We start from the raw sequence: 17,930 nt of genomic DNA, 5'->3' as shown, positions 1-17,930 counted from the left end.
CACTGGGAAGATAGCATTCTGTTATGTTACTATCACAATCTAGTTGTCATCTGATTTCTGATCATTAAGCACACCATAGCAAATAGGCCAAGGGAGTCAAAGGAGAAAAAAAAGGAATAATGAGAGAGGTTTGTTCTAAACTTTAGACAACACCACTGTCACAGTCACCCTATGGACTTTTCCAAGAAATGGAGTAGACGCCTCACCCACTTATAGTGGCATGCTTCATCATTGGGGGTCTATTCACACCCCGGTAAGATAGTACTACCAGGGCAGACTCAGCCAAAAGGTTTGAGAGTTCTTTAGATAAAGTACAAAATGGATATAAACAGGGATTCCAATGATACACCTAAAAATACCTGTGGGTATACCCAATGAAATTCCTTTATTAAATGGTACTAAAGGTATGGTTAAAATCAATGAATCATGGGTTTCTTAGGAAAGTGATGTTCCTAGGTTCATTAAGCCAACATGTTTCAGCCCTCTCCATGAGCCCAATCGGGTCTAGGGATAACAGGTAGCCCTGTCTCAGACTGTGAACACCATGGCTGCATGTTATACAACAGTGTAATCCATTGGGCCCAACATTCTCCTTTCTTCATGTTTTTTGAGGACTTCCTGTAAATATTGCCATCTCACTGTATCAAATGCTTTCTTTAAGTCCATAGAGAGAGCCATTGCCATTTTCCTGCATTCGTCCGGAGTTTCCTCCAGAATTCGAAAAGGTCTCAGTATGTTATTTGACGTGCTACGCCAAGTGATGAATCCACACTGGTTGGGAAGGACTGCCAGGGGCATTATGGGCAGCAGTCTATTAACCAGTATTTTTACTCAGTATTTTATAATTAATGTTAAGCAAGGATGGTTGTCTGTATGAATTTATATCGATTGGATTATCTAGGGGGCTTTGGGAGGGATACCACCAGTGCATCTCTCATCAACAACACTTTAGTGAGGTGTATATAAATGATATCTGTATCGATTTTATAGAAATCAGTGGGCAGACCAACTAGCCCTGGTGTCTTGCCTGTCACCAACTCCTCTGTCTCATGTCTGACTTCCATTTCCCTAGTATGCTCACCTATCCTGTCTTTCTGGTCTGCAGTAACCTGTGGTATTCAACATCCAGTCAAAAAGTATGCAATTTCCCCCCATCTCCACTGCAGGGCCTTTCCCATAAAGGGTCACATTTTAATCATGGAACACTATTTACATCATAATAATTTCTGGGCAGAACTTTCAGTTTTGCTCCTCATAATTCTACATAGTTACAAAAAAAACAGGAAACATTTTCAGAACTCAGTGAACTAGCAGAAAAATACCTGTCTACCCGTTCGTACTGCTTTTTAAGGCCAGTAGTGCATTTTGCATTGAAAAATCAGCTCAAGCGGCACCACACAGTCTCAAGGGAGTGGCCTTATGTTTTGATGGCTACCATGTTTACTTGCTACTACTTTTACTTTATATATCTAGAGACATCCAACTCCATCTACTCTGTCCTATTCCAGCATTCCATTATTTTTTACATAATTTCTTATAGTGTAATTGCCCCAGTGTTTATTTTACATTTTGTCAACTTATTTGTGCATTATTCTAATCCATATTCCTTTTCCAAATAATCCTGCCTGTCCTCCTCCTGTATTTTCCTCCAGTCCCATCCTTCTCCCTTGACGGTCACCTCTTGGCAGGAGCAGGCAACACAGGGCCACCTGCAACTCATGCAGGCAGTGCAGAGGAGCTGGGGTGCAGATTTGCCCCATCTTTAGCGAGGTGGAGATGAGAGCACCCATTTTTTGGGTGCAGCACCACCTCCCCCACATGCTAGCAGCATGCAGCAGACCCAGCAAGGGCTATGCCCGGCGGGAGCATCAGCTGTTGTGGGGGGGGGTGAATGCAGCAGTGTGTGTGACACATCACCAAAATCACAAACACTCAGCAGCAGCTGACACACTGCTGGCCAGATGTCCTTGATTGGGAACAGGACATGCATGACCTGCTGGGAATCGAGGTGGTGGGGCTCATATATAAAAAATGTTTTTGTTTTCTAAAAATGTGAAGATTTTGTTCCAGGTAGGATGATCACAGGTAAGGTAAGTTAAGTTTAAGTAATGATCTTTGTAGACCTGACAACCTTAGAGTGGTCACCCCTAACTTTTTGTCTGTCTCTCTCCACTTTTTGGTCACTGTTTTTTCTGGTTTTAGGACTCTGCACACTTTACCACTGCTAACCAGTGCTAAAGTGCATATGCTTTCTATGGCCAGAATAGTAATACAAACTCCTGCTGACTGGTGAAGTCGGATTTAATATTACTATTTTAGAAATGCCACTTTTAGAAAGTGAGCATTTCTCTGCACTTAAATCCTTCTGTGCCTTCCAATCCACCAATTCATGTCTGGCTGGGTTTAGTTGACAGCTCCCTTGTGCATTCACTCAGACAAACTCCATACACAGGATGCACAGTCACACTTCCATACATCTGCCTATTGAATGGGTTTTGCGGCGCTGGAAGGGTGGAGGGCCCGACACTAACATGTCAAAGAACAGTAGCCTGCCCTCACACAAAGGACTGCCACACCCCCTACAGGATGGAACTGAAAGGGGACCTTTGCCACTTCTAAGGCCCTCTTTGAAGTCTCCCCCACTTCAAAGGCACATGTGGGTATTTAAGCAGGGTCTCTGACCCTACCTACTCAGACACTTCTGGACAAGATACCACTGGAGAAGAAACCCTGAACCAGAACCTGCAATCTGCCAAGAAGAACTGCCTGGCTGCCCAAATGACTCACCTGGACTACTTTTCTGTGCAGGACTGCTGCCTTGCTGTTGCCTTGCTGCCTTGCTGCTCTCTGGCTTGGATAGAGCTTGCCTCCTGTTCCCTGAAGGCTCAGGACCAAAAAGACTTCATTCCTGCAAAATAACTCCTAGTGCGGCAAAAATCGACGCACAGCCTGCAGGAAATGACGCACAGCCTGCATTGCGATAAGAAAATCACCGCGAACTGGACTGACGCAGCCTGACTTCGCAAGGAGAAGATCGATGCAGCGCCAGCATTGCAACCAGGAAATTCAAAGCACAGCCCATTGAATAGACGCAAAGCTGAGCCGAAACAATTCAGCCCGACTTCCTGAGAGAAATAGACGCAGCACCTGCTGGGTGGCAGAAATTTCCGCCATTTCTAACAATCTTTATATATATATATATATATTATATATATATATATGTATATACATATATATATATATACACACACACACATATATATATGTATATCTATGTATATATGTATACATATATATATTTATATAGAATATATAATTTGATATTATTTAATGTTAAGAAACCTTTGAAATTCACAATTCACTACAAAATCAGAGGTTACAGCAGGAATGTTATAGTTTGGTTCTAAATGTGCATGCAGAAAACCATAGACATTCAAGTAAGTATAACTCACCCCCCCGCCATGCACAGTTTTCTCAGCACTGGTTTGATTGCAAATGTTGCAGATATATCATGAATCATGTCATCATTAGTCACATATATGTATATATTATTATATTTATGTATATATTCTATCTATCTATGCGACGAATATATGCAATCAAGGATCCTACTGTCCCATGTGTGTATGTATGTATGTGTGTGTGTGTATATATATATATATATATATATATATATATGTATATATATGTATTGTGAGAAAACAGGGCTGACTGGAGACCCCCTAACTTTTTACCCACATTTTTCACTTTTTGCTGGTGTTTTCCTGACTCTTATGGTGCACCGGTTACTGCTAACGAGTCCCAGAGACTGTGCTCTGTGTAAAATGAGTATGCAAATTAGGCTAATTCTAAGTTGGAGTATCAACCTACCTATAAGTCCCTAGTATATGGTACGGCATGTAGGTTTAGGGACCCCAGCATAGGCAGTGCACCATAGGTGCACAGCTAGGGTGCCCAGTGTCATTTTAAAGGCAGGCCTGTCTTGCTGGCTGCATTTAAACAAATGTTATATGCATATTCGACTATGGAATTAAAAGTACATCCAAAGTCTTAAACTACCTTATTTTTACATATGTCACCCCTGACATAAGCCCTAAATGCCCGTAGGGTTACTTGCCATGTAACTATAAGCATGGGCCTTGTAAACATTGTTTTATAAGGCACTGTAGTGAATGGGCTTCATAGGCTAAAATACAGAGACTTTATTTTAATGAATAAAGTCCCCATAGGAGCCAGATACATTGAGTTTGGTATCAAATTAATTGTTATAATAAATCCCACAACTTGTCATTGTGTGGGTTTAATATCACTAGTCCAGGTAAAGAGTTTTAAAACTCCACCTGAAAGTTGCCAACTTCAGCTTTGCAGTGCCCTTCACTGATTTGGCCAGCCTCTGGTAGCCTGACTAGGCTGCCTTGATGAGGTGTAAAGAGGCCTAGGCTAAGCACAAAGGATGTGCCTGGAGGAGGAAAACTGCCTCAGCAGATGGTGAAACAGGATGGGGGACAGCAGCCAAACTGGTCTTCAAAGGAGGGAAGGACATTTGGAGCAGCTCAGGACCTCCCCCATTTCCTGCAACCCCAGACAAATAGGGGCCTTCTTGTTTAGATTAGGAGAGGGCATGAGAGGGGTGTGTTAACAATTAGTAGCCACGCCATTGGGGAGGCTCAGCCAGACCTATCCTTCAAAATTCAGTTTCAGCCATGTTGTATTTCTAAAGAATGTTGCTCTTTGGGATTGACTTTTGCCACATTTCCCAGGAAGTGGTATTCCAAGGGGGTAGTTGCCTGCCTGTGATTGGACAGTCGACCCCCCCCCCTGCTTTTTACCCAGAAGCTAGGATAAACATGGCAGAGCTGCACCCACACCTCAGATCCCTACAAGGAAGAACAGCAGAAGATAAAGGACTGTCCTGATGGACCCCTGCCCTGCACCTGGACACCTCACTCTGAAGGACTGCACCAGCTGCACACTTGGGCTTCACCATTAAAAGGGCTTTTCCTGGATTCAACTGGTTCAAGAGGGAGTCCCTGCTTGCTACAGGTGAAAATTAGCTAACCTAGCTAACCAAAGTCCTCTGCATCAAATCTTGAAGCAACTGACCAGCTGACCATTGTCTAGTTTGAGCCGGGTGCATTCTGGAAGTTGGAGTCCTAGCCCTCGAGGAGCAAGTCAGAGCTTCTGCAAGATTGGGGTGAGCTGCAGAATACTAAAGCACATTCAAAGCCCTTCTGGAAGAAGATCCAGAAGTTTGGAAAAGATTGGAGAACTTTTGGTAAAAAGCTCCATAAAGGGGCCTGGTCTGACTTGCAGGTTCGTCCCACTGAAAAGCTCCAGAGCCCCAGACTTCCAGGATTTCCCTTAGTCCTCCTGGAAAGGCAATCCAACAATGTTGACTCGAAATTGGCTTGTTGTGGAGGGTCATCCGATGTTGGAGAAAAAAAGCTCAAAAAAAGTGACTAATTTCGAAGGTAAAAAGCATCTGAGAAGGGCTCCAGGGATGTCAGATCAAGATTCAACTTTGGCCCAGATGAAGATTTTTGCCCTGAAAAATCATCTAAGTCTGCACATAGAATTCTTCTCTGAGGTCTCCTGCAACAAGTATCCGAAGAGGGTTTCAGGGAGGGCAGATCAGATTGGTGACTTCGTCTCGCTGAAGAAAATCTTCAAGAAAAAGACCAAATCAGAAGGTAAACTTTTAACTGAGGCCTCCTGCTTGCTGTAGCCAAGCAGGGCTTCATCGCAGTTGGCCTCAAAGTTTGACTTTGCCCTTGTCGATGTGCAACCAGATACTCCGAGTGGCGCTTTTAGTTTCTAAAGCTAAAAATATTTATTCTTCAAAAATTCATATCTCCGGTTCCCTCTATCCGATTTTATTTGTTTTGGTGTCAAATTAAAGATAAAAATATTTCCTTTTTGCACAAATTGGTTTAGGATTTGTAAAATGTTTCTTGTCTTTTATTTTATTACTTTGTTTTGTACATGAATACCTTACTCACTTTGGCCCTCAATACTTCTTCGGCGGATGGAAAAGTCTGTCCCCCAAAGCCGTGTGGTCATAAAACCACCAGTGCTGTGACCTGACTGCGAGGGCTAATAAGAGTTTCCTGCTGGATCGGCGGGTGGAAACAGTGTTTACGCCTTCCAACCCAGCGGGAAAAAACTCACAACATTGACATCGGCTCATAATCGAACCAGTGGCAATGTTGTGATGCGTTGGATGCAGCAGCATCCGTTGTGCTTTTAACTGTCTGCAAAGCAGACAGTGAAAAGCTCAAAGGGGCTGGCCATGGGGGCCCCTGCACTACCCATGCCAAGTGCATGGGGCCCCCAGCAACCCATCTCTGCCAGCTTTTACATGGTGGTGCAACCATCATGTAAAAGGCTACCGAGCGGGGACTCATAATCCCCAGGCAGAGCTGCCCTGGCGGTTTAAGACCACTAGCATAGGCAGGCCATCGGACTGCAAAAACGTGGCGGTACCGGGGGTCCAACCGTGGTGCTTTTGCCATGGTCGTAATGGACACACCTAGGACCTCCAAAGGGTTGAGCTGGGGTTTAATTTATTTATTGAGACCTAACTCAAACTAGTCAGGGTTAGTTGCCTATTGCGAGTGTAGGTACTTACCTGCCTTTACCAATAATCCACCTTCCAACAGTCACCTACTAGTGCTTCGCTTCATCATTCTTTCTGCCCCAGCCTACCTAAAAAAGTAAATTCTATCTCAGCTTGTGATGTCTGTGCCACATTTTTCTGCCCAAGTGACGCTATCTATCTTCCTTTACAGATTGAGGGGTTCAATAATTTTCTTCCTATCCATCAAAATGACTTTGAAGTTCTTCTTCACATTAATTGATGGAAAAAAAACTTTTTGAACCTCCAATTCATAGTACATTTATTGAGCCCCCAAACAACCATTGCATTAGCTAAACCTATGCCTAGCCAAATCTTTATAACTTACCTCCATGTGAACTAATAATCCCACTACTAAGTGAATATATTTCTGTAGAATATTTTGTGTTGAATGCCTGGGTGTAAGTGGGTCTAAGGGTTTGATTTAGATTTTGGCAGGTGGGATATTCTGTTACAAATTAAATAAAGATCCTGTTCACTGCACAATAGTTAATCAAATTCATCTATTGTCTCTACTGTAATACAGAGGATTGGATATCTGTTATCAGCCAAGTGTGTCCCATCTTCCAGACTATTAGCCTAACTCTATAATGTGGATTTAGGGTAGCAGATGAAGGAGGGACTAGGAGAAGAGCAGGGCCATTGCAATGATAAGTTCCCATAACATGCTAAAGCTAGACCTCCCCTAAAACATGCTAAAGAGGAACCTTGCCAGACCTGCGAGCCTGGATCGATTTATGTTGCATAGTCAAGGATTATGTGTGCAGTTTACATTCTTATTTGCCCTGCTTATAAATGGCAGGAACAGTAATCCAAATTTTATAACATACAAAGTGTGTGTTCGATTTCACTATCAAGTAAATCCTTTAAAAAATTGTGTTTTTTCTTTTCTTTTGATTTTATATTGGTGTTCTGGCTTGAGATTATGCCTTGCAGTTAATGCTATAATTGAATACGTAGCAACAATATGATGCATCGGCGTGAAAAACTTGGCTAGGTTGTATGTGACTAACTAGTACCACTACTAATATCATCATTCATCACATCCAAATCAAAGTCCAATGGCCCTAGATGAAACACAATGTATTTAGTTATTCTCTTACTTTCTTGATATGGCTATTCCTGCTAATGGCGACAAGCAGCAACCACCAGCATCAACCCACCCACCACAATAGCTGACCACAGCTGCTTGGCTGTGGCAGCACAAGATAGAGGCAGTGGCTGCAGAATATTGCCAGCTGATGGTCCTGGAAGTTGAGGATTAACCTCAGGTCACCAGCCAGTCCCACCTCAAATTTAGCTGTGCTGCTGCTGCCACCTGCAGGTGGGGTACTCCACTGCCACCCCCACCACCACCAACCTCCCCTCCCTGGATGTAACACTGCCTGCTTCACTGCAACCTCCAATGGCTGTCACATCTTATATGTGAGATAGCACTTCTCCGGCAATGGCAGCAGAACCTGATGCCCTTAAGGTCTTTTTTATTGATTTGTTATGTCTTGGTGGGAGGGCATGTTGTGAGTGGAGAAGGTGAGGTCACAAAGTTGAAGAAAGTGTTTTTACATTGGACTTTGAGTCTTAAATTAAGTTGGAACTTACTTTTTGGGATATTTTGGCTTGGGGAGGGGGTGGACCTGTTGTTAGTAGAGAGGCTAAAAATGACGTTAACCTTTGCGACAAGTTGCAAACAAAATGACGATAGTGCAGCAAAAGTAGCGCTAGCATGATTTGCGGCATGTTCTTTGACGCTAGTCATGCTAACATAATTTTTGGCCTTAAAAGCATTTAAAAAAAACAGCGAAAATGCAGAACAGAAGCCACAAGGTGAAAACATGGAGGGGTCAGGACAGGAGAGACCCAGAGCGATCTCTATTAGCCCAGTACAAGCCAGGATTTCCACACAAACTCCCATGAGAAGGAGAAAAGGAAGAGTAAAACTAGGTTCAGTGAGGAGATTCAGATCCTGATCACAAAGGTGGTGGAGTACCAACACCAGCTATTCATCAACTCTAAATTGCCAATAAGTAGGAAGGAGGCCATATGGCAGTCTATAGTTGATAAAGTCAACTGTGTGGCAGAGGTGAAGAAAACTGAGATGGATTGTAAGAAGTGCTGGCATGATTGAAAGCGCAGAATAAAAGAGAAAATGGCCAGCAACACTGGAATCTTTGTTTTAATGCTGCAAGGAGGCCTGTGTTGCACAATCTTGTATGCGAGAGGTGGATGGATCTTATTATGGGTGTTTCAGGCTACATCAAACAGGAAAAGAGTTGACAAGGTGAATTCTTTGGGACAGTTCTCCCTCTTACATCACTCTTACAACAAATGTGGGGTGGCAGAAAACTGTGATACATACCAAACTGGAAATGCAACAGATACTGTGCACTTAACTGGTTGTTGCCTGGGAACACCCCAAGCAACACCCATGCCACTCAAATGCCATGCAGTGTAATGCATGAAAGGGATATACTTGCAGTAAACCAAAAAAAAGCACACAAGATGGCTTAGTCTTGACTCAAGAATGTGGACTGGCATGATGCACCAATGATGTGTTAAAAACACTGGTGGCACAATGTGCTTTTGGGAGCTCATAAATGAGAGGCCTGATGTATGGCTCAGAACCATGTAAGTACGGCACCATGATTAACAACCTAATGACTCATGTGAACAGGTAACACAATTCAACATTGACAAATGATGCCATACCCCAAGGCCAGGTACCTCTCCTGGACTTCACTGATAATGTTGATGACCAGCTGCAAAGCATCAATTCTGACACTCGCCAGCAGACCCTGTGTGCCATCTGGACACCATCTCCGGTCATAAGGAGGACACACAGCATGGGGGGTCTCCAAATGAACCACCCAACAGATAACACACACCACCTGCCACACCATCCAGAGCTCTGTACTCCCAGTACCAAGACATCATCTTCCAAAATGCAGTGGTAAGAGTCCAGCGGGAGCTGGCACAGCAGGTGCTGGTGGGGATGGAGACCATGGCAGGCAGCCTGGCAGGAGTCCAGAGGTCCCTCAGTCAGTATAAGGGCCGCTAGGCTTCCCTCAGGGATACCCACTCTCTGCTACGTGGACTCAGGCAGTGTCTGCCCGACACTGCTGGTGTCCACAGGCAGAGGGTCGAACAAATCCCATCCCAAAGTGGCATCAGTGTGATTGACGACAGGCTGGGGGCTATCCAAACTGTCCTGGAGTTCATGCAGCAGATGCTGGGCTCCGTCAGTGACAAATTGGCAGCCTACCACCATGATGTTGCTGCTGTGTTGTGAAACCAGCAATACCTCCTTGCACCAGTGACGCCTTTCACCTTTTCACAGTCGACAGCTGCCAGGACCTTTGAATCAACAACTCCAACCCCTGATGTGTGTGTCCCACTCAACTTCAACACCAGCACTGCCCATGCAATGGGAGGCACCGCACACGCCACAGGATGATGATGTGGTAGGAACATCATTCACCCGAAAAACTACCCAGCAGCTGCATTCTGTGGCACATGAACAATTTCTCTTTTGCTCTGTGTTTAAGATCATGCCAGTGTTACAGCATCTATCAACGTCCCCTCTTCACTCTCCCGCTGTTGACCACTCACACATGTGAACTGTCATTTTGGCCAGTTCCTACCTATTGGCAACGTGATCACCTCTGTCTGGACATCGAATAGCTTGGGATCTCTCATGGGGTTAGTCTCCTGTGTAGTGTGAGATACAACCAATAACATCATTTCACATACTAATGAATTAACTCTATTTATTAGAAAATGATGGTGCATGGCACTGATCCAAATTTGGCAGCATTGCGCATCATCATTTTCAAAACGCAGGGATGAACCATATTTACTAGAATATGATGGACTCTTTTGTTTCTCCTTGCACTAAATTTGCTGCTGTGCTCCAACGCATCAACCCTTGCACCATAGTGCAAAGATGGCTGCCTTGAGGGGGAGATTGCTTTTGGGCCGGAAGGAACAGCTTCCTGCACAAAAACAAACCTAAATGGTGATTTGCTCTTTCTATGTGTGCTGCAGAATACAGCACACATAGAAAGAGCAAAAAACAAGGAGAAATGAAATCATTTCTCCTTGTTGCGCTGTGCTAACCCCACCCCTGGGGTGGCATTAGATTTTGCATCTGCCGCAGGTTTACAAAAACACATAGATCTGGGGCAGCGTCAAAATGCAATGGGTGTTGCTGTGGAATACCCAGAGCAACACCCATTGCGCCCCCCTTCCATGCAAAGTGCTGCATGTGAAGGGGCTGTATTTACAAAGTGGGGTAAGCCACTAAAAGTGGCTTAACGTCACCTTGTAAATACTGCGCAGGGCATAGAGTCACCTGAGCATCATGAAAAGTGGCACTCCGTTGCATTGGGGACTCTTAAATATGCCCCCAAATGTCTTGAGCTGTGTCTGGGGCGGTAACTGTTTGAACTTATGCATTGTGTGAAGCATATACCCTGAGCAGCCTATGTACAAAAGGAAATCGTTGTGCCACAAGCAATGAGGATTCGCTGAGCTGAGTCATTGCCAAAATGTAGTTTAATGCTATCTATACTAGGTGTTGGACCTGGCCCTTTTACAGGGTCATTCCCCAGACTTTTTACTTTTTGCCTCCTCATTTTTCTGACCTTTGTTGGATGACATTATGACTATGAGCACTTTTTCACTGCTAACCAGTGCTAAAGTGCATGTGCTTTCCCTTGTAAAATTGGTATGATTGGCTTATACCTAATTGGCATATTTATTTTACCTATAAGTCCCTTGTAAAGTGGTATCCCTATACTCAGGGCCTGTAAATTAAATGCTACTAGTGGGCCTGCAGCGCTGCTTGCGCCACCCACTGAAGTAGCCTCTCAAACCTATCTCAGGCCTGCTAGCTCAGGGCCGGTGTGGGCAGTTTTCTGCCACAAGGACCTGGCTTTAAATTTACTTGCCAGGCCCAGAACTCCCCTTTTACTACATGTAAATCACCCCTAGCTAGCCCTATGGGCAGGGTACCATGTATGTAGAAGGCTGGACATGTTCCAGATTGTGTGGCCTGTCCTGGTAGTGACAAACAGCCTAACTTGGTGTCACACGGCTGTGAGTGCTGTCTTCTCATAGGATTACATTAGAAATGCCCTGCCTTATGTGTAAGGGGTATTGCTGATTTATGAGGGGTAGCGTATGCATGTTTGGTATGGTTGTGATAGTGATAAGAAATGCTGCTTGCTGGCGTAGGTGTATTTTTTATTACTATTACAGAAATACCACTTCTAGAAAGTGCACATTAGTCTGTGCTTATTACGCTGGTGTTTTTGCAGCTTGCCTCCAATCCACGTCTGGGCAGACTGACAGTTGGGGCTTTGTGCATACTTTTCAGACAGCCTGTACCCAGGGAGGGTGGAGGTGTCACGCAAGTGCATCAACATATTGTAAGTCTTGCTGGGCTGAGAGAAGGGAGAGGCGGGGCACACCTGCATTTGTAAAGGCTGTGCCCAGGCCTTGCACAATAGGGTTGTTTACCCCCCACTGATGTTTGGAACCTGTGCTGGAGGAGAGAAGCGGCACTCCCAGAACCAGTTGTAACTGGTTGGAACCCTCACTCCTCCTCATTCACAAATACACTGCAAATTTAGTATAAGTACAGGGGAATTTTCACCACAATTTAGACAGTCTTAAAACGTGAAGAAGCTTACCTGAAGCTGGACACTGGACGCTGCTGAATGGACTCACCAAGACCCACCTTGGACTGCTGCTGCTGTGCCCACCTGTGACCTGCCTGGTCACTAGGAGAAACTGCCACTGCTTGCACCGACTCTGCGCTGGCCTGTAGCTGGGTTCACCAGCCCAGTGTCCCTTCTTCATTTGTGTCTCCAGGAGCAGGGTGCTGTGGCCCCTGACCCCTTTTCTTTCTAAAAGCCGGAGGAGTGCTTCTTGTGTTTACCTTCGGCACCTGGAGAGTGCTGGCTGTGCCCCTCTGCGCTTTCGAACCGCAGACGCTGTGGGGAAAATTCACTGCCACGGCCCGGGCTGAATAAAAGTGCCTTTGCGCTTTGGGAGGCGCTCCCGTGCCGATAAGGATCACCGCCTCGGCCCGGGCTGAACAAAAGTGCCTTTGCGCTTGGTCTTGCAGAGTATTAGTAACTTGTGTAACGTTCTGACAACTGCTAAGGTATCAGGGTATTACTGACGTGTAATGTTTGATCTAATTATGTTTTGTGCAATCCAGTTTATTTTTACATAGCTCAGGGTTGTTTACTTTGTGATGTATATTTTGTGTCACGTATGTTGTGTGTGTTGTGCAAACGCTTTACACATTGCCTCCGGGTTAGGCCTGACTGCTTGTGGCAAGCTACCAAGGGGATGAGCAGGGGTTATCTTTGACGTGTAACTCCCTTGCCCTGACTAGAGTGGGTGGGTTCTGCCTGGCTTAGATGCATACCCCAGCCAACCAGAAACCCCATTTCTAACAATAGGATACTGTGCAACCATGTATTTTCACTAGCGCTTCATAGATTGGATGTTTATGTGCATGATGTCTTCCTCCCTGTACATATACAAATAGTAATAGCTTATTGCTCCTAGTATGTGTGTAGCATAATGTAGCACACAAACTATAAGCAAAAACAAGGGGAACTATTTCTCTGTCTCCCTATTGTGTTACGAAAAACACACCCATGTGCTGATGTCATTGTTTTGGCACTGCCTTAGGTCTACATTCCATTGTAAATCTGAGGCACTGCCAAATGCAATGGGTGTTGCATAGGAAAGCCGATAGCAACACCCATTGCATGCCCCTCTGCCACAGAAATCTGCACTGGGGGAGCCATGTATACAATGTGGTGTTAAGCCACCCCAAGTGGCTTTATGTCACCTTGTAAATTAGTAAAAGGGCACAGTGGCACTGGATTATAGCAAAAAGAAATGCTCTGGTGGCGCTAGGGGATTGGCAATATGCCCCTGAGTATGTGCCTAAGGATTTGTGCGGATTTGTGACTTACACAAAGTCACACACACTGACTGCAATATGATGGAGGTGACTGATAGCTATATCAACTAGCAAGTTGTACCTGAATGTCCCAAGCATGGGATTAGACAGTTGGCATTCATGTATTGTGATAGCTGACAGCAATGACTACACAAGTGGCTGGGCCTAGCAAGGATGGTACTGACAGGAAAATCTTGATGTGACAAATAAATTATGCATGTGTAGTACTGTGAGGGGCAGTCATGAGTGTCTCAGTAACAAAATCTAGTTTTTTTAGGGAGTGAATTACAATGCAGGTCACATTACTTAACAATATATAGAAATGCTGCATGAATAACTGTTTTGGGATGTGTATCCATGGACATGGAGTGTCATGTATATTACTGAAAGATGTCTGGAGTTTCTGATGTGACACCACTGCTAACCTGACAGGAATTTGACCATAGGGGATATACATAGTCACAGATGTAAACTAACTACTACTTGCAAAGTCATGTGACTGACATGACCTGTGCATACACGCTACCACTTGCACAGCAAATCAGGATGAAGACCATATATTAGGAGAAGAAACAAGATTTAGTACAAAACTAAGCCTAAAACACCCTAAACTACCTAAACTAACCTACAGTACACTGTCTTAGCCTAACTTATTCCTATCAATCAATCAGATCTTTTAAAGCACCCTACTCACCCAGAGGGTCTCAAGGCACTGAGAGGTGTGTCCTCAGAGATCAGTTGAAGAGCCAGGTCCTGAGGTCCTTCCTGAACTGAGGCGGAGATGGTGACTGTCTGAGATGACAAGGTAAGGTGTTCTAACTTTTTGCTGCCAGGTGTGTGAAAGACCTTCCTCAAGTCGAGGACCTCTTTATGAGGGGTACGTTGGTGAGCAGCTGCTGGGATGAGTGGAGAGGTCTGGAAGGGGACTACCAGGTGATTGAGGTAGCAAGTCCACTGTTGTAGAGGGCTATGTAAGTATGTACGAGGAGCTTGAAGTTGATCCACTTCTCAACGGTGAGCCAGTGGAGGTTTTTCAGGTGTTCTCTGATGTATTCTCAGCGGGGGATGTCTAGGACGAGTCTGGTGACGGCGCTCTGGATTTGTTGCAGCTTGCTCAGGTTCTTCTTGGCGGTTCTGGCATAGATGCCATTGCTGTAGTCAAGTCTGCTCATGATTAGTGCATGTGTCCAAGTTTTTCAGCAGTCGTTGGTATCCATCTGAAGAACTTCCATAGGAAGGGTTCGGAAGCAGATGGAGAAGATGAAGTTGACCTTTCTGGTCCTGGTGAGCATTGAGTTGAGGATGACGCCAAGGTTTTGTGCATGTTCTGGGGGGGTGGGGGGCCTGCCAAGTGTTGAGGGCCACCAGGAATCGTCCCAGGGTAAGGAGGACGGTCCCAGGATGAGGATCTCGGATTTGTTGGAGTTCAGCTTAAGGCAGCTCTCCCTCAACCAGGTGGCGACTGCTTCCACTCTGTCCCTGAAGTTCTTCTTGGCTGTTGAGGGGTTCTCGGTCAGGGAGATGATCAGCTTGGTGTCACATCTGTGTAGAAGGTGATGTTTATACCTTAGTTCCTGACAATAGGGGAGAGCGGGTCATGTAGATGATGAACAGCATGGGGCTCAATGATGATTTTTGGAGTACTCCACAGATGATGTCTGTAGGTTATGACAGATGTGAAATGAGACTGACTTTCTGGTAGGAAGGAGTATATCCATCAAAGGGCCTTGCCGCATATGCCTGTGGCATGGAGTCTACTGCATAGTGTACATGACATACTGTATCAAAGGTGGCTGAAAGATCAAGTAGGATGAGGGTGACTGTTTGTCCGTGGTCGAGGAGGGAGCGGATGTCATCTGTGGTGGCCAGCAGGGTGGTGCTGTGGTTAGTTGTGAATTCTGATTGGGAGATGTCCAGGATGTTGTTGGCCTCGAAGTGTTGGTATAACTGAATGTTGATAGCTTTCTCGGTGGACTTAGCTGGGAAGGGCAGCAATGAGATGTGGTGTTAGTTCTTGAGATCCTTTGGGATGGCTGTTGGTTTCTTCAGAAGTGGGAGGATCTCGGCATGCTCCCAGTCTTCAGGGTAGGTTGCTGACTCTAGAGAGCAGTTGATGGTCTTGCAGAGTTTGGGTGCGATGGCGGCGCTGACCTTTTTGAAGATGTTGTGGGAGCAGGGGTCAATAGGGGCTCCAGAGTAGATACTGCTCATGATGGAGTGGGTCTCATCCATTGTGAGGGGGATCCAGGCCTGCAGGAGTTTGGGGGTTTGGAAGGTCCTGGCAGGGATGTTGTAGATGAGTTTTGAGAGTCTTGGGGTCCGAAGCTGTCATAGATGTCTTTGATCTTGAAATGTAAAATAACAAAAACAACTTATCTTGTCTCTTCCTATTCTAAACATATGATGCCACATGATAAATATCAAACCCCCCCACTTCCCCTAAAATATATCTATCGACAAGGACAACAATAGCTAAAGCTAAACATTGGCCTAAACAAATAAATATATATATATATATATATATATGTATATATATATATCTCTATATATATAGATCTATATATATATATATATATATATACAGTATATATATTTATTTTAATTTTATGTTTTTTTATTTTCTATTTTTTATAAACACATACCCTAAACATAACCCCCTTCCCCAACCAAAACAATTAAAGAGATACCCTAAACTTCCCCCTAAGAAAAAGCTACTACTAAGTCTTGCTACTAATTTACACTATGCTATCTTAACTAACCCTAACTAACTAAATACCCCAATTATATATATTCAAATTTACAAAGGGAATGGATGTGCAGTCTCAATATAAAAGTGTCCCCTCATGATGTGTGATTATTTCTCTGAGCAATGACAATATCTACCCATTTTGGTGCCCCAACCTATAAATCCTATATTTTTTGTCTGCCAGTTCCATTTGGAATTCCTGCAAGTATGGGGGTTCAACATAGGTTAGTGCAGCCATTGTAATGGTCTGTGTATGTGTAGCAGGTGCAAAAGTAGAAGGCCCTGCCCCAGAAGAAGTGGCACTGCCTGTAGCCACAGGCTTTGTTGATGCATGGGTGGTGGAGCGTTCTTTGACTGGACCCCCTTGATGCTACCTGACATATCGGTGCTGCATCTTCTGGTACCCCTTGGCAACCTTGGGAAAGTGGCAGTGCCTTTCTTCCCTCTTCTCAAATTGGCACAACTGGATTGCGGTCATGTTTGCAACTGCAACATGAATTGAAAATGCCAGGCAATTGCATTTTTGGCGAAATGAACACAAAACATGCAATGATTACACCATCTGCAGTTGTAACGCGTTGGATGGCTCTAATCACCATAACACCCTGAAATGCTGGGGAGGACACACATCCACACACAAACCGTCATCTCCACACTGCCAATGTCCATGGTATTGAGACTAGCTATTGTTACACAATAACATTGACCCATCTTGGAAAATCATTAAGGGACCATGTCACCAATGACTAAGATTGTCATACACATCAGCCATGTGAGCATGCAATGTCACACTCATCATACTGCATTGCTCATCAATGTCCCTCATGCTCCTGCAAGTGACCTCAGATCCACTGGCATGCAACAAACTCATCTGAGCAAGGACTGCAAGTAAAATGTGGTCTCACAACAGAGCCACATATGGCAAGGACAGATGACAGGACACATTGCTATATGCAAAACGCTATGTAACAGGCATCATATATGACATTTTAGGGTGGTACACTCACTCATGTCACACAGAAGATGAAGACACTACTCTCATATTGACACAGGTCAGTAGTTGGTCAACTGTGCCATGAGCTGATGCATAGTCCCAGAATAACTTGTTTCCTCACACGAGGCTGCCCATTGGTTGTATATGTGTCCTAAACTATGCTCAGCGTGTTGCATGACAGCACTTAGAACCACCATCTCATTTGTGTGCATGCATGTCCTACACCTCATCTTCACAGGGATCATTGAACAGCACTGGCTAATGCTGTAAAGTGTGTTTTTTACATCACATCATGAATACTACCTGGATCACCACAAGTAGATGATGCTGTAGGCTATAGCCTGCCGTATGTCAATGTGGTATGGACATTTCACTGGCCAAACATACATGACAAGATATGTAAGGATGACATATGTGAGAATTGTTGCAAACTAGGACTCAGATAATGGGGCATCACACCAAAATGGTGGTCTAAAGTTTGGTATATCAAGTGTGGTATGTTAACCACTGTCCTGCTTTTCTTAGGTGATTATTCACATAGTTATGCATCACACCATGACCTGAGTTACGTAGT

This window comes from Pleurodeles waltl, chromosome 3_1, assembly GCF_031143425.1.
Source record: "Pleurodeles waltl isolate 20211129_DDA chromosome 3_1, aPleWal1.hap1.20221129, whole genome shotgun sequence".
Classification (NCBI taxonomy): Eukaryota; Metazoa; Chordata; class Amphibia; order Caudata; family Salamandridae; genus Pleurodeles; species Pleurodeles waltl.
Note: the sequence above shows the minus strand (reverse complement) of the source record.